Here is a 14294-nt window from a genome sequence, read left to right as displayed (position 1 = left end):
CAAAAGCTGTGCTGTAAGGTTCACGTGAGACTGTCAAATACATGAAAAACTGCTTTTCCTAGCACTGAAGACTACCACAAGAACAGATTTTAAAATAAGTTGTTGGACTTCTTACTGGGTTGGTTTGGCTAAAGAAACTAATCAAACTCTGTCTATGAAACCCCAGTAAAGAGAAACAAGTGATTCCAACTAGGCTCCCCCTACATGTTATTCAATGCTTGAGCTCCCCACCATTTGTGAGGAAAGAATGTAAACATGGGAGATTTGTACGTGTAGAGGGTTGGTTTCTTTTTAGGCAGGACCTGATGATATTTAACAAAATGAGAAACAGAACCAATGAAAACTTGAGGTCTTTAAATTGAAAGACCTTTAAAAAACCCAAAATAACATTAAACAAATCTCTGACAAAAGCTTTCTATAAATACATTAATTTTACTCTCTTAACATTTGTTTGTCCAGTATTTGCAGGTTTTTGATATTTGCTTCTCTAATTTTTTAAACAATTTCATTATAATTTGAATATTTTTTATATATATTGTCATCTGTGTATACCACAGATGTATACCATCATATTATTTCCAAAAAAAGTAAAAAGGGGCACAAATGACATTGTCTTACACTGTTTACTCATAAATGAAATACAATTTTTAATTTCTATTTCAACTAGGAACTGTTATTCAGAATTTAAGTATGCTTCTGGAATGCACAAAAAGATTAACCTTTGAAATAAAGCAACTGCAGCACTACTTTATATTTGTAAAAAATCCATTTGAGCTGTATTGTGCTTACCTCATTTTATGAATTTATCACCATATCCTTTTTTCTACTATTCAACATTGGAGAAATTCTTTGATTTTGTAAGGAGCAGATATGAAGACTGATTCAATTGCAACACAAATGAGAACAAGTTATTTCAACATCTAGATATAAAGCATCAGAAATAACTTGCAAAGACAGAACGATGTAATGGCATTAAATAATATGTGCAGATATACTAGAAAAGAAAACTGATGGAGAAGTAGAAAGCTGCAGTTCACCCATCAGTCAGTGCTCAGGATCACTCCAGGAGATGCCACCTGTGACTCACAGTAATCTAAAGGGTCTTTTTCCTGCAGGATCTTAACAATGAATGACATCAGTGGAATCCCCAGCGGGTTAGGGGTCATGGGATTGGTCTTCCTAAAGAACAAAATCAAAGACGCTTAGAGACATCAGGAAGTTAGTGGCTAATTTCATTGGTCAGACCCTAAAAAGTCATGGATAAGGAAAAACAGTTTATCTTCTTGCACATGACCAAAATCTCCTGCCTCATGTCCCCAGGGACATGTAGGTAGTTATTGCCCAGTTTGAAACTTCTGCAAAGCTCTTCAGGCTTGCAGTACCTCCAGCAGAACTGTGAATTCAGTCAAGGCCGGCTAAGGCTGACTGTAATGTTCAGGGTAATAAAAAATCCCCCTGGTTGTGCGCATTTCAGAAGCAACCCTGCAGATGCCAGGGTAGATGATGACAGTTTGGTATATTAATCAGGTACTGTCTAGGGAAGGGATATGATGATGATCCACAAGGGAGGGCCGTCACATAACACTCGTCTCTACCGTGCCTCACAGTCGAGAGATTTAGGCTGCATATCCTTGATAGGCATAACCTTGCTATTATGTGCTTCCATCAGCTCAGTCCCCAGGCTCTTCCGTGATTAACTGAATAATTCCATTTGCAGGACATGATACCTAGCTCCGCAGTTCTGGGGCACTGTACATTACTGGCACTGAAGTTAGGATAATCACAGCTGAATGGTCATGTAGCTTGTCTACACGATGACACAGCCCCTCAGGTCATTATTTGCAGAGGGCTCCAATCAGAAACTCAAACATTGCAATAACCTTAAAGCTAATCTTATCATGTAACAAACAGACTTTAGTGGGAGAAGATTACTTCTCTGTTCTGGAAAACTTGGATAATATCTCTATTATTGTCTTGAACTTTGTCTATGAACTCCATAAAGCAAAAGCAAAAAGAAAAACAAACAAAAAATAAATACTCAATAATATCCTGTCTCCTCTTTGATATACCTCTGCACCAGTTTCTGTTTTCACCTTAAAATTTATAAAGAGTCTTTAACAAATAAAGAGATAGTAAAGCTTTTATGGTAGTTTTGAGAAGATACTTCATCATCACAATAACTGGCAGCAGTGAAAAGCAGCTAAAAAATCTGCTTTTTCATAGGGTAGGTGAGTAATAATCTATTAGCAACAAATTGTGATACTGCTACAGCAAATGGAGGGAAAACATTCAGGACTGTCACACAGTTAATTCAAATTGAAGGGTATTAAACAGGATTTGCCCACAACTAGCTTGCACATTTTTTACACTGCATTCTTGAAAATATTCTTTCAAGATATGCAACTACAAGGCTAAATTGATGAAACTCTTCCCAATATCACAAAAAGAAAGAAATATAAGTTGCTTGGGGTGTGAAAGATGATTGCAAAACATGCTGCCATGAGATTTTCAAATGTCAATCGTGTTTTAGTGTTAAATGCAGAGTTGAAAATAAATAGATTCCTTCTCAACAAATGCCTATAGGGAGTTTCACCATTGCAATTTGGGTACTTGATCTTCAAAAGTGGTAAGTATTCAACAGAATTAAAGGTGATATACAAAAAAAAAAGGCAGATATACAAACCACACATCAGTATTTGTATATAGACTTCTACATACTTTCTTCTCAAGCCCAAACTCACAATTAATATATTCAGGATGTATATTGTATAGTTTGCATTTTTACAGCAAACCAGAAATGCCAGCTTTAAAGTGGCTGAATCAAAAAATAAAATTCTGCTTACTTCTCAATCACGAATATACCATCATAATTTCTTTTCTTTTTTACTATACAGATTTACTTCAGTATTATAAAGAAGCCTTTTCTAGTCATGAAACTGTTGCTGATAATTTCTTTTCTACTTATGAAATGATAAATTCTCCCCCCCAGACCTTCATTCTCATCTTACAGAAATCTGATTGGCAAGTATATCCATGCTGGAAACTATCTATCCCTGTTATCCCTGGTGTCTGATGCAAAATATGTTTCCTTTTTTCATGATCATGATAATATGAGCACAGACTGCATACTCTTGCTATGTGATAAGTTATATAGGTGATCTATTTTTCCACAGAGGGTTTACAAGGGCATGATTACTTTCTACAAAAATACTTAAAAACATGCTTTTAAACTGTTAGGATTATATATGTTGAAAAAAGATATATCTTCAGAAAAAGGTGGGTTTGATTCTCAAATGTCTGTTTGAAATTTGCCACTAATTTGATGTGACTACAACTAAACTGTGAGGTTCATTTCATGGTTTTCTGTAGCAGGCCCACAAGTTTGAAAGAGGCAATCTCATGATTTCATGAGATAAATGATGAATCCTGAATTGTTCTTTGTTTTCATGATATCACATCTGTGGATTGTTAGGTCCACAAATGTTCAGAGGACTTAAAATATTGCAAGTGCCCTAATGTTGCATTTGTTTTGCTGCCCTGTTGATACAGAAGGCAAAATTTCTTTTTCAACAGTAGTCTGTCCTTTTTCCGACATCACACAAAGCCGATGAAGTCAGCAGGAATGGGATGTGCCACCCAGCTCCAGGCTGCAGGCCATGGGCCAGCCATCAGCCTTCTGCGGCTAAGGCTGTGTTTATTGCATCCCGTTTTACAGGGGTCATTGCCTTACTGGGAACAACTTCTGCTTCTAGTAGGAAGAACAGGAGCTCAGGTACTGAGAGATGTGATATTTTTCAGTGGAAATGGTTCTCCTTTTTTATCAAGTATGTTGATACTAGCAAACAAAGCTAGTAAGCTTGTTCCAAAATGAAGCTTACAGGCTGAAAGAAGAGGAAGAACATTTACAATATGGAATTGATCCATTTTAAGCATTCTATCTGGCAAATGTGTCAGGAAAAAAAAAAGAAATCAGAGTCTGCAACAGATAATCTGGCATGAATCAGAAACAATATTTTGTAGGTGGGCCCAGCACAAAGCAAGGTCCATTAGGCTCAAAGGACACTGCAACAGAACAATGGAAGCAGACAGGAAGTCTGCACTAATAAATATGCCCATTGGGCCAGTGCCACTGCCTAGCATGGCATAGATACGTACAGAAGGATTATACACTAAATGGTGCAAACACAGTCCAGTCCATCTGTCATAAACATTAAGTCCAAAGGCCACAGGTGCAGATGGCACTAAAAAGTAAAAATTACACCCAGACAGAGACCACTTCATATAACATGGAGAAGAAAAAAACAATCCAGCAAAACAAAACAAAACAAAACAAAAAAATCCAGTTATTTTTTTTTTTCCAATCAATAAATGTTCTCAGAATGTCCTTGGCAATCTCTGCTTCCTCCTTTCCCGCTGTCATTGTACATACATTTTATTTCACAGAAATACTTTCAGCATTCAGGTTCATTTTTTTTTATTCAGTTAAATAGATCTACCAGTTATTTTGGCAAAAAGGGAAGTAGTTTAAAGCAAGATTCAGTTCCTCATTCTAGTGCGTTGAGAATAGAATGTGTTTTCCCTTTGGAGATGGAATGTTAGGCTTCAGGTATATCCTGTTTGAGGAATGTTCCCATAGTAAAAAGCATGACGAAAAGCAGGACAGCGTGCTTCCCTCTCTCAGAGTCCAGAAAAACCAAAAGGAAAGTTGCATACTGTGAAGTTCTGAAAAGCATACTGAAGTATCTTTAATACGTTCACTACTCTGTGGATTATGTGCATAACAGTGGCTACACACCACAGAACACACCTTATAGTAGAGTTTAACTTTTCATTGTTTTCTTCTTTCACAATTACCACAGGTTAGTAATCAAATATCTGGGGCTAAATGGGAAAAGAACAAAAAAAAGGGTTCTAAGAACAGTCTATCCAAGCAAAATAAGCACTAAACACTGGCACTTCAGGAATTTGTCTTAAGCTATCAAATCAACTGTATCTCAAACCTATGGAAGTCATAATTTCAGGTTTGTTCTTTTCAGCCATTCTTTGATGCAGTTGTAAAACTTGTATTGGCCTTATTAGCCACCAGCGTTCTTGTAACAAATGTGGATAGAGCCTTTCCCAAATCTTCATTCGTGAAGCCTAGCCATGATGATGTAAAACTTGTACAAGCACTTCTCAAATTGTTAGATGATTAAAGGAAGGATGCCAATTCTTTAGCAGCATGTACAAAAGAGTTCTAAAACCATAACCAAATGCTTGTATCTTTGATGGGCTGTTGGTTAGTGTTTAACAAAGAAACAATAGCCATCCAAGAATATGATCATATTTCAACTGTTTAATGCCATTGAAATTCTTGGCAATTCATTTGTTTCAAAAACACAAGTACTTTTGTTGATACTAAAATCTCCTGAACTTTTCCTTGCCACAAGAATAAGTGTTATCTTCCCATCCTAGTCAGCACTGTCCATTGTGCCTCATTCACTTTGCTCATGAAATCTGACCTCCAGAATCAATGGAAACAAACCTTGATGCCTTTGCAATAGCACTAGCTATAAAGTTGTACAAGCAGGTGAATAGGCTGTGCTGCATTTTCTCTTTCTTCTGGACAGAGTTTTTGTAAGTGGGCAGCAGACGCTATGATCACAGAAATGATTACGCACGCTGTTTCTTTGTTGTACTTGCAGCCAAGTACTGTAAAGATCTAATAATACAGAAATGAGTCAACTGATTGTTATTTCCAAAATATCAAATAATCGTTCAAAAAAAACCCCTGAGTTGTACAGTTTTTAAGAGGTACATACTCACTAAACAAGGGTTTGGCTATGATATCTGCAAGAAATAACAATGGACAGTACCAAGGTAATTTTCCTGAAGTCTCTAATTAAAATCCTTCAGAAAAGGTTTTTTTTTGGTTTGGTTTGGTTTTTTGGTTTGGTTTATTTGTTTGTTTGTTTTTAAGATCAAAAAGTGTAAACAGTGACTTTTAAAAACTGTTTCTTTACTGAATACCAGATAATTATAGTATTTCAGTTCTGGGTTTTGCCTTCCAGCTGTGGTGAGGTCCAGAGTCTCATAATCAGAGCACATTCCCATTTGATTAACAGCTGACTGTCTGAAGTTGTCTGGGTTAGCCATGAATTAGAACTAGAGACTTTTACAGTATCCAGTTTCTAAGTGTTTATTCCCACACTAACGGTGCACTGACAGCTTTGACTACAGCTGCTCCTACCTGCTCTGCTTCCCCCTGTCCTCGGTGACCAGCAATGACAAGAAGAAAGTTCCTCTCTCATTGACAAGGTCTGTTGGTGCAACTGTGAGCAGATGAGACCTTGCTCTGCCATATATCAAGTCAGCCAAGTCTCGTACAGCCACCATGGAAATAAATAAATGTGACACCATACCCAGCCTTCCAACAAGGCTTACTTATCATGGTCACTGTGGTGATACACAGAGTATTAAATTACTCATTTCCTATTAGCTCAGAAATTAGGCAGAGTTTGCTCCTATTTCCATTCACACACTGTAACTCCCAGGTAGCCCTGACAGATGTGTTCCTTTGCCAAGATGTATGGAATGAACTTAAAGATGTTTCAGCCATCCGTCAGTAGCCATTATTGCCCATGGCCTTATTTCCTTATCTCCTTTTGTGCTACTGTGCACCAATAGCAACACCAAGAGCATTCTCTTGGTGTTAGGGCTCAGGAAAACGATGAGGCTTCTGCCTGGGCCTCACCTGGAGTTAAACCAACTGAACAGGACATAACTGAACAAAAAATAAGAAACTATTGAGAGATAACAAGGTGAGGAGCTAATAAACTGTATAGATAGGGCAGTGAAGAATGGCTGGATTTCACAGGCAGTAGTGAATTTATGTGATCATTGGCCAGACTTCCCAGAGGGGTGAAGGGGACCACTAGGGACCTTCTGGTGAGTGCAGTCATGCAAGGCCAACAGTGATCAGGGAACTGCAGAAGAAATTCCATGCAAGGCTGTGGAATTAGCAATGGTTCAAGAAATACTGAACTGGCAAAGTGATCTAGCAAACCTGGAATCAGTGGGGAGAAAGAAGTTGGGGCAGGCTTTTTTTTGGGAGGAGACTGCATCAGGAAACAGTTAACCAGAGAGGTGAAAAGGAACATCCAAAAATAGAAAGGGAAAAAGATAAGAAGTAGAAAAAGCTATGAGAAGTCATACAAGTCCTGTGAGCAGTGCTGCCTGCTGGGTAGTCCTATATTTGATCAGCCCAGCGTGAGTCAGGACTACAAAGCAAACTTGTAAACATGCAATGCACATATCAAACTTCCTTCTGCAATAAGGAGGAACCGAGTGGGGCAGAGGTATTTTCCCTGGCCTAACAAGAGAATATCTGGATGGGGCAGACCGAACATTCTGGCACAACTCCAGAACTGATTACTTTGGTATCTTACCAAGCGCTTCCTAATATCTTTCAGATATCCATACAGATATCCACACAGTAAAAGATTGATTACAATGTATTCTACATTCCCATGTAGAGAGTTTTCTACCAATGACCCAAGAGAGCTCATGGTTCCTTTCCTTTTACTTTTAGCTCCCAGTTCTCACTATTGGTCATGTTGATTTGATATTAGGAAAAGGTAGACTTACAAATATCTGTTAATCATTCCCTTTGCTGTACTATTTTCACTTTCAAGCAAAATGCATCAGATTTCTTATGCATTTGGCATTACACAGTTCTTTCTTAAGCAAAAATATTCTCATCAAATTTCAGGGGAAAATAACAAAAACAGGACATAAGCAGAATCAAATCAAACCAAGGCACCATTCAGAATCCATAGGCCATCGCTTCCCTAGCAACAGTATTCACCACCCTGGCCAAACACCTGTGCTCAGTAAATTTCCAACATTCCAGAAGCAACAGCAAGAACTACTCTGCAGGAGGAATCCTTCTAGCAGACCTAGGAGGTTCAGAGACCTGGATAAGCCCATAGATTAAATCTAGAATGCCAACTCTTTATATTTTTCATTATTATCCATATGAAAACAATAATTTGCCCTTACAAAGTAGTAAAGTACTACATCTGCTGCCTAACTTCAAAGAAATCTCTTGCAATATTTAGGGATTCATTAGAGCTCCTTAACCTAACCTCATCTGATGCATATGCATGGAAAGCAGGAAGCAGGAGGCACTATCAATTTACAAGGAAAATGTTACTTTAGAAGTTGCAACACTATTATTTTCTCAGGATTGCTCTGCCTAAAAATATTTTTTACCTGCAAGCATCTCTTCACCAAACCAATCAAGGCCTGATTTCTCAGAATTTCTTCACAGGGCATATGCTCCTGCCTCCGAGCTCTCTGCTGAACTTGCTTCAGTTGATCAACATCTACTTGTGTGGAGGTAACCAGAACTGGAATTTTCTAGATGTGGCCTAATTAGTACCAAGTAAAAAGAAATCACAGCTTTCTTTGATCTACTACTAGTGCACTGTGGACACAGCCCAGTGCTTTGTTACCCTTTGTCACTGTCAGCATACACTGTTTAACCCATGGTCCACCAAGACACACGGGAAGTTATTGAACAGGACTGGTTTCTGGACAGTCCACTAAGGAAATCAGACAAGGCAGAGTATGAATGTCTAGCCACTACCCCTGGAGTTCAATGATCCATCCAGTTTTCTACTCATGTACCACTCTATCCATCTAGTCCAGAAGTACACTGCATCAATATGAGGATATTGTGGGAGACTGTGATGAAAAACTTGCTTAAGTCAAAGCAGATGACATCCCCTGCTCCCTTTAAACATGAATGAATCCAGTCAACTCAGTCATCTCATTGTAGAATGTTACCACGTTGGTAAAGAATTAAAATCCATGCTACTCCAGATCACCTTTTTGTAAGAGAATTTGGTATAAGCATACCAGGTAAAAGCACTCATATTCTCTGTGGTCATCTTTACCACAAACATTAAGCTACCAGAAAATCTTTACTCATATATTTTCTCTGAAGTAGCATAAATCTGCTAGCAAAATGGAATATTTTTGACACATGCAATCACATGATTAACACTTCTATAGAAGCACTGTTAATAAATTATTACTGAGAAAAATAGATGAAATATTCTGTGAGTCAGGTTCATGGGTAACGTGTTTCAGTTTTGTACCATTTAAAGCTGCAGTTAGTATTTTTTTCAGACTTTTATCTATATTTTATCTAATTTTAATTAAATATTTTCTGAAGTTTAACATCTTAATTCCTGGGAAAAATTAATGTCCACATTAACTTGTTGAGATCATAAAATTTATTAATGAGCTCTTAATAATTTTTTATGCAGAAATTTCATAATGTTCTGTAAAAATCATATACATATATAGATATAAAATATGAGGGTTTCAATAAAAATACAATGTGTATAAAAATAGATAAAAAGATTTCAGAAAAGCACTTTTTTTTTTTTCTGGACCAACATAAAACCCCCAAAGAACGGTCAAATAATGTATTCAAATTTTGCTATTCATTTTATTTTTACAGTGTTAGGAAAACCTAGTGCATACAGTTGAAACTGAGATGTGCCCTTAAAGCAAAAAAGGAGAAACTAAAACTTTTTACTTGTTCAATATTTTATATTCTGTGAAGTCTATTCTTAATAACCCCTTGCACTATGTTGACTGATGACAAACGTATGCTACAGAAGATCTTGATGTGTTACAAAGTGTTCATAGAAGAGTTATTCTGTACAGTAAAGTCAAATGTAAGATTTAATTTTAGAAGAGACTTGTTAAAAACATAAATATGTTCTAAAGTGACTTTGCTTGTAAACATAAAGATGAATATGCACTACAAAAACGGAATACACATTTATTTCATTTACAGTTGTTAATGTGAATATTTACTTCTTAGAAAAACATAGGTGCACGAGGAAAAAACTGAGACATTTTCTAGGAAAAAGGAGTGATTTTCAGAGTTTCTAGAAAGCCTTAACACCACATATACCTCAGATTTAATGTTGACATCATTAAGGCTACAGCTCCTCAGCTTTAGCCATATTGGTTGTATTTTTTTCTGTTCCCAGGATATGTAAGGCACTCAAGACTTGTATCAGCACCCTATTGATGTCAGTGGGAGGCAAAGACTATCAAGAAGAAATTGGAGTCTAAAGTTTACTCTTGACATATGAAAAAGTAAGAAAACAAAAAAGAGCCTAGTGTTGACTTGAGCTGCACAGTGAAAAGGACAGGTAGCAAACTCCCAACAGAACTCCAGAAAAAAGTGAAAACCACCCAAACCCATCAATATTGACCAATCTAATACAGTCAGGGAAAATCACCATTTCTGATCCCTAAAGCACATGAGATGTAAAATTGCCTCTGTAGATATGTTTCAGTAAAATGACAGAACCACTGAAAAGGAAACTGTTATATTGATGTTTTCTTGTGGTGTATGTCCAAAATTTCCAGAATTATATGAATTTCTTAGACCCCTTAATTCCCAAAATGGGTGAAGAAATCTGTATTTTTTGTATCTATTAAATGTTTGAAATTACAACTTATTTGTCTACATTTATCATTCTAATTTATTGATTCTAATTTATTTAAGTTTATTTTGCAATCTATAGATTGATAACACAATTATCTACAGATTAATAACTGGCAAGGAGCCTGAATTTGTTCAATTGCTGATGCAAATGCCACAGTTTCACTGTTTATATGAAGAGATTTTCACTAGTGCTGCTATCTCAGTCACTGATCATTGATCACCACTGACTGAAGCAGTACTATTCCCATCTGGACACAAGCTTACAATTTTTGATCCCTGCTTTATAGACAAATGACATATACCTTCATATCAGGTAACATAAAAATATTGGAAATCACCCCTGCACATATATACACTAAGAATGAAAAAATTATCCCTGAATTAACAAACAAAAACATAGCTATATAGTGGCAGGATAATTTAACCAACCCTACTTTGTAGGAAATAATTTTTATAAACCAGCAAAAAAAAAAAAAAAAAAAAAAAAGTTATCAAAGACATCCAAAGGACAAAATGAGAACATATATATTGGTGTGTATGAATGTAATGTCACAGTCAAGGAAATATCAAATATTAATCTACAAGAGATTGGGAACTTCAGTGATAAGATATGCCCTCTGTTTCTTAGTCATGAACAGCTCTGCTACAATCTCGTGTCTTTGGTCAGGATACAGATAAGAAGAGCAAACTTCTAGCGTAGCTTTAGACTTGACTAAACTACACATTTCCAGTAATATTATTTTGGTCTCTGAATTTTGGAGGTTTGTATTTCACACGTTACTGGGGAGGGAAAAGCAAAAGAAAAAAAAAGCAGACGAGATGTTAGTGGAATTTAACACACAAGCAAACTTAATTGAAGAAAGAGAAATACTTAGACTTGTGGACTTCAATATTGACTGGCTAAAACCGGAGCATTGCGCATTATAAAAGCACCTTAACTTCAACTTTACACTACTTTTCAGGAAAAGTATTTGAGGAGGAGGGGGCCCTCCCAACATCAGCTAATGAAGAGAATCAGTTACAGTAAATGAGCATTTCCACTGTGGTTCAGCTAAACACAACTTCTCACATCCTTTTTAACCAACAAAAAATGAGAACAATATGTAAAAGTGAATTGGAAAATATTGCATGACAAGATAATATGGACAACAGAAGTTTACATGGGGAAAGAAAGCAGATTTTAGTTTTGAATTCAAGCCTATTTTTCAAAACACAGTCAAAGCTGGTGGTGAAATCAGTACTGAGTCTTGTTTCTCCAATTTAAATGAAGAACTGAACTAAACTGAATGGAACTGAGTCCAAGCTTTTGGCAAAAATTTGGACTCATAATGGAAATTGCCATTTAACATGCCATCACTTGTATGCCACATTATTAGACTGAATCTTGTGTTACGAAACAAATGAGATTATTTCTAAGTTTCTTCTGTCCCAGGGTAAAAAAATGTTGAAACAAGCTTGTAGAGCTCCTCATCTCACCACTGATTCAAACATCAGGACTTCGTTGGCTTCACCAAATTCAGGGCTTTATGCTACATGTATAAGGGGAGCTATTTGCATGAAAATCTGGCTGTACTGCATTGGAAGACGTATGTGTGGTATCACAGAGACAGAAGTGTAGCGAAAATGCATGATGGGTCAGATATGCAACAGCAGTTTATAACATCTCTGTCTCCTTCCCTCCTGAATTTATACTGCTAATAGCTGCTACAGTTATTGGGGAATCCCTCCCCTGCAGGAATCCTCCCTTTAAAGCCCTTGGAGCTTCTTTCACACTTACCCATCTGACTCTAGTGACTCCACAGAACAAGTGCCTGGGAGATAGGGTTGCAGAGTCTCTGTCTAATTCTTGTCACTTTTAAGAGCATGATAACGGAAATGGAAAGGAAGTATGATTTTCAGAGGTGATGGATTCTCTCCAATCCCTCCATAATCAATTTAAAGAAGCACATGAAAGGTAAAAAGAACAAGTGAAGAGGACTTCCAATCATATTTACTATCTGTATAACTCTATTCTCTCTAAAGGTATGGGAAACTTCTCCCTAAACTCATAGACAGCAGATGTAAGTTAGTACTAGAATCAAAATAGAACATGACCCCTTTTATCTGGTGATAATTTTTTTTCAATTCCTTAATATTCGACAATCACAATTTAATAGCAAGCTACTTTTCAAAGTACTTAGTTAATGTGCAAAGAAACAGAATGGGAACAGGCTCTTTCTAGATCCATAGAAAGTAGCTTGAACAGAAGCTTTTCAGAGAGCTTTTGCAGCTAATATATGTTGGAGGATCTTTTCATGTGCAGACTATACAGGGTGATTCTTTTTCTTGCTTTAAATCACAAAAGGAAACCACGAGCAAACAATGGCTTTAAAAAGTGAAACAAAAGATAATTCAACTTTATATACAGAGTTTGTTTGCCTCCCTACCCTGCATATATGTGTATAACACAAAGAAAAGACTTTTAAAACAACACATACTGATAATTATCCAAAGTTGTAGTAAAATGACAAAAAATTGGTTGTTACTTTAAGTATCTGAAAACCTGTTCCCTAGAAATTATCCTTTCTTCTATGATTTTTTTTTGTTACATAGCCATCAGGTAGATGTATTTATCACTGAAATATATGTAATAAGTATTACATATGGGTTTCAATAATGATTCCACAAAATAAGGTTTCCAACATCTCTGCAAGCCATAACATGCAATGAAATGTATGTTGTTGCTTCAATTGCTCTGTTTAAGCAGTGTAACATTATCATATTATCACAAGTATGTTTAATATATCTTTCAAGAAGACAGGAATATTGGCTGTAAGACACCCTGAGCCTTTACCCCATTTTAAAGGAAAAGTTAAAGATCAAAAGTACAGAGCATAAATACACAAAGCTTTGGCACTCTGCTTCCATTTCAGCACTCTGCACTGACCTCTACTGGTTTCTCTATTGTAGCTTTCATAAATATTAAACAACCCACTTTTATTAAACTTTTGCACTCTTTTCTTCAAATTCAGAGATAAAGTAAACTGTATACAACCCTGCTAACTTCTGCCTGACTGGAGGCCAAAAAACAGTCCAGCTTCCAGCTATTGGTGGCAGTTTATCTGTAGTGGACTAGACACTATGAAAAATAATCTGTTAAAAAAAACCACCTAACAATACATATACAGCTGTAGAAAGATATTAAAATCAGAAAACTCTCAACACATTTCTTATTATGACTAATGTGTCTCATTTTTTTATTCAGCTGCTGTCTTATGTTTCATGTCACATTAGATGTGTGCTTTATAAAATCTTGTTATGTATTGTACAACACCAAGCATCTGAGCAGAAGTATTAGTGCAACACAAATACCAAAGCTGTGAATATAATTTTACCATATTCAATCATCCCCATTTGACAGACTTCTGCTTCACAGAACACACTTCTCTCTAGAAGGTTCTTCAGAAATATTTGCTTTAATTAGGATAGAGCTTGCAGCTTTTTTACCCCGCACCAGTGAATCGAATACAGTAGCAAGTTTGACATTATGAAAGTATCACTGTAAATGTTTTGTCAAACCAAAGTCATTACCCTGTCTTGCTGAGATCAGTGATGCACTCACCACATATTTTAAACCACTAAATGAAGTTCAAACCACCCATTTTCTAGCTGATCACAATAAAAACCAGTTCTTTATGTGCCTTAAGTAAAAAGCAACTCTAGTTAGTCAGAAGTAAATGAGCAAACTTTTCCATCCTCCTTTACCAAAGAACGCTTTCGTTGTCAGCAACACCCAAAA

At 36.4% G+C, this 14294-nt stretch overlaps 1 protein-coding gene across 3 annotated transcripts in view; it reads right to left on the bottom strand.

Annotated features, from left to right (window-relative positions):
• Nucleotides 1-14294, bottom strand: part of ST18 (ST18 C2H2C-type zinc finger transcription factor) — a 189076-nt gene that overhangs the window by 155384 nt on the left and 19398 nt on the right. The window lies entirely within an intron of this gene.

This window comes from Chiroxiphia lanceolata, chromosome 1, assembly GCF_009829145.1.
Source record: "Chiroxiphia lanceolata isolate bChiLan1 chromosome 1, bChiLan1.pri, whole genome shotgun sequence".
Classification (NCBI taxonomy): domain Eukaryota; kingdom Metazoa; phylum Chordata; class Aves; order Passeriformes; family Pipridae; genus Chiroxiphia; species Chiroxiphia lanceolata.
Note: the sequence above shows the minus strand (reverse complement) of the source record. Positions and strands in the feature narration are given on the sequence as shown.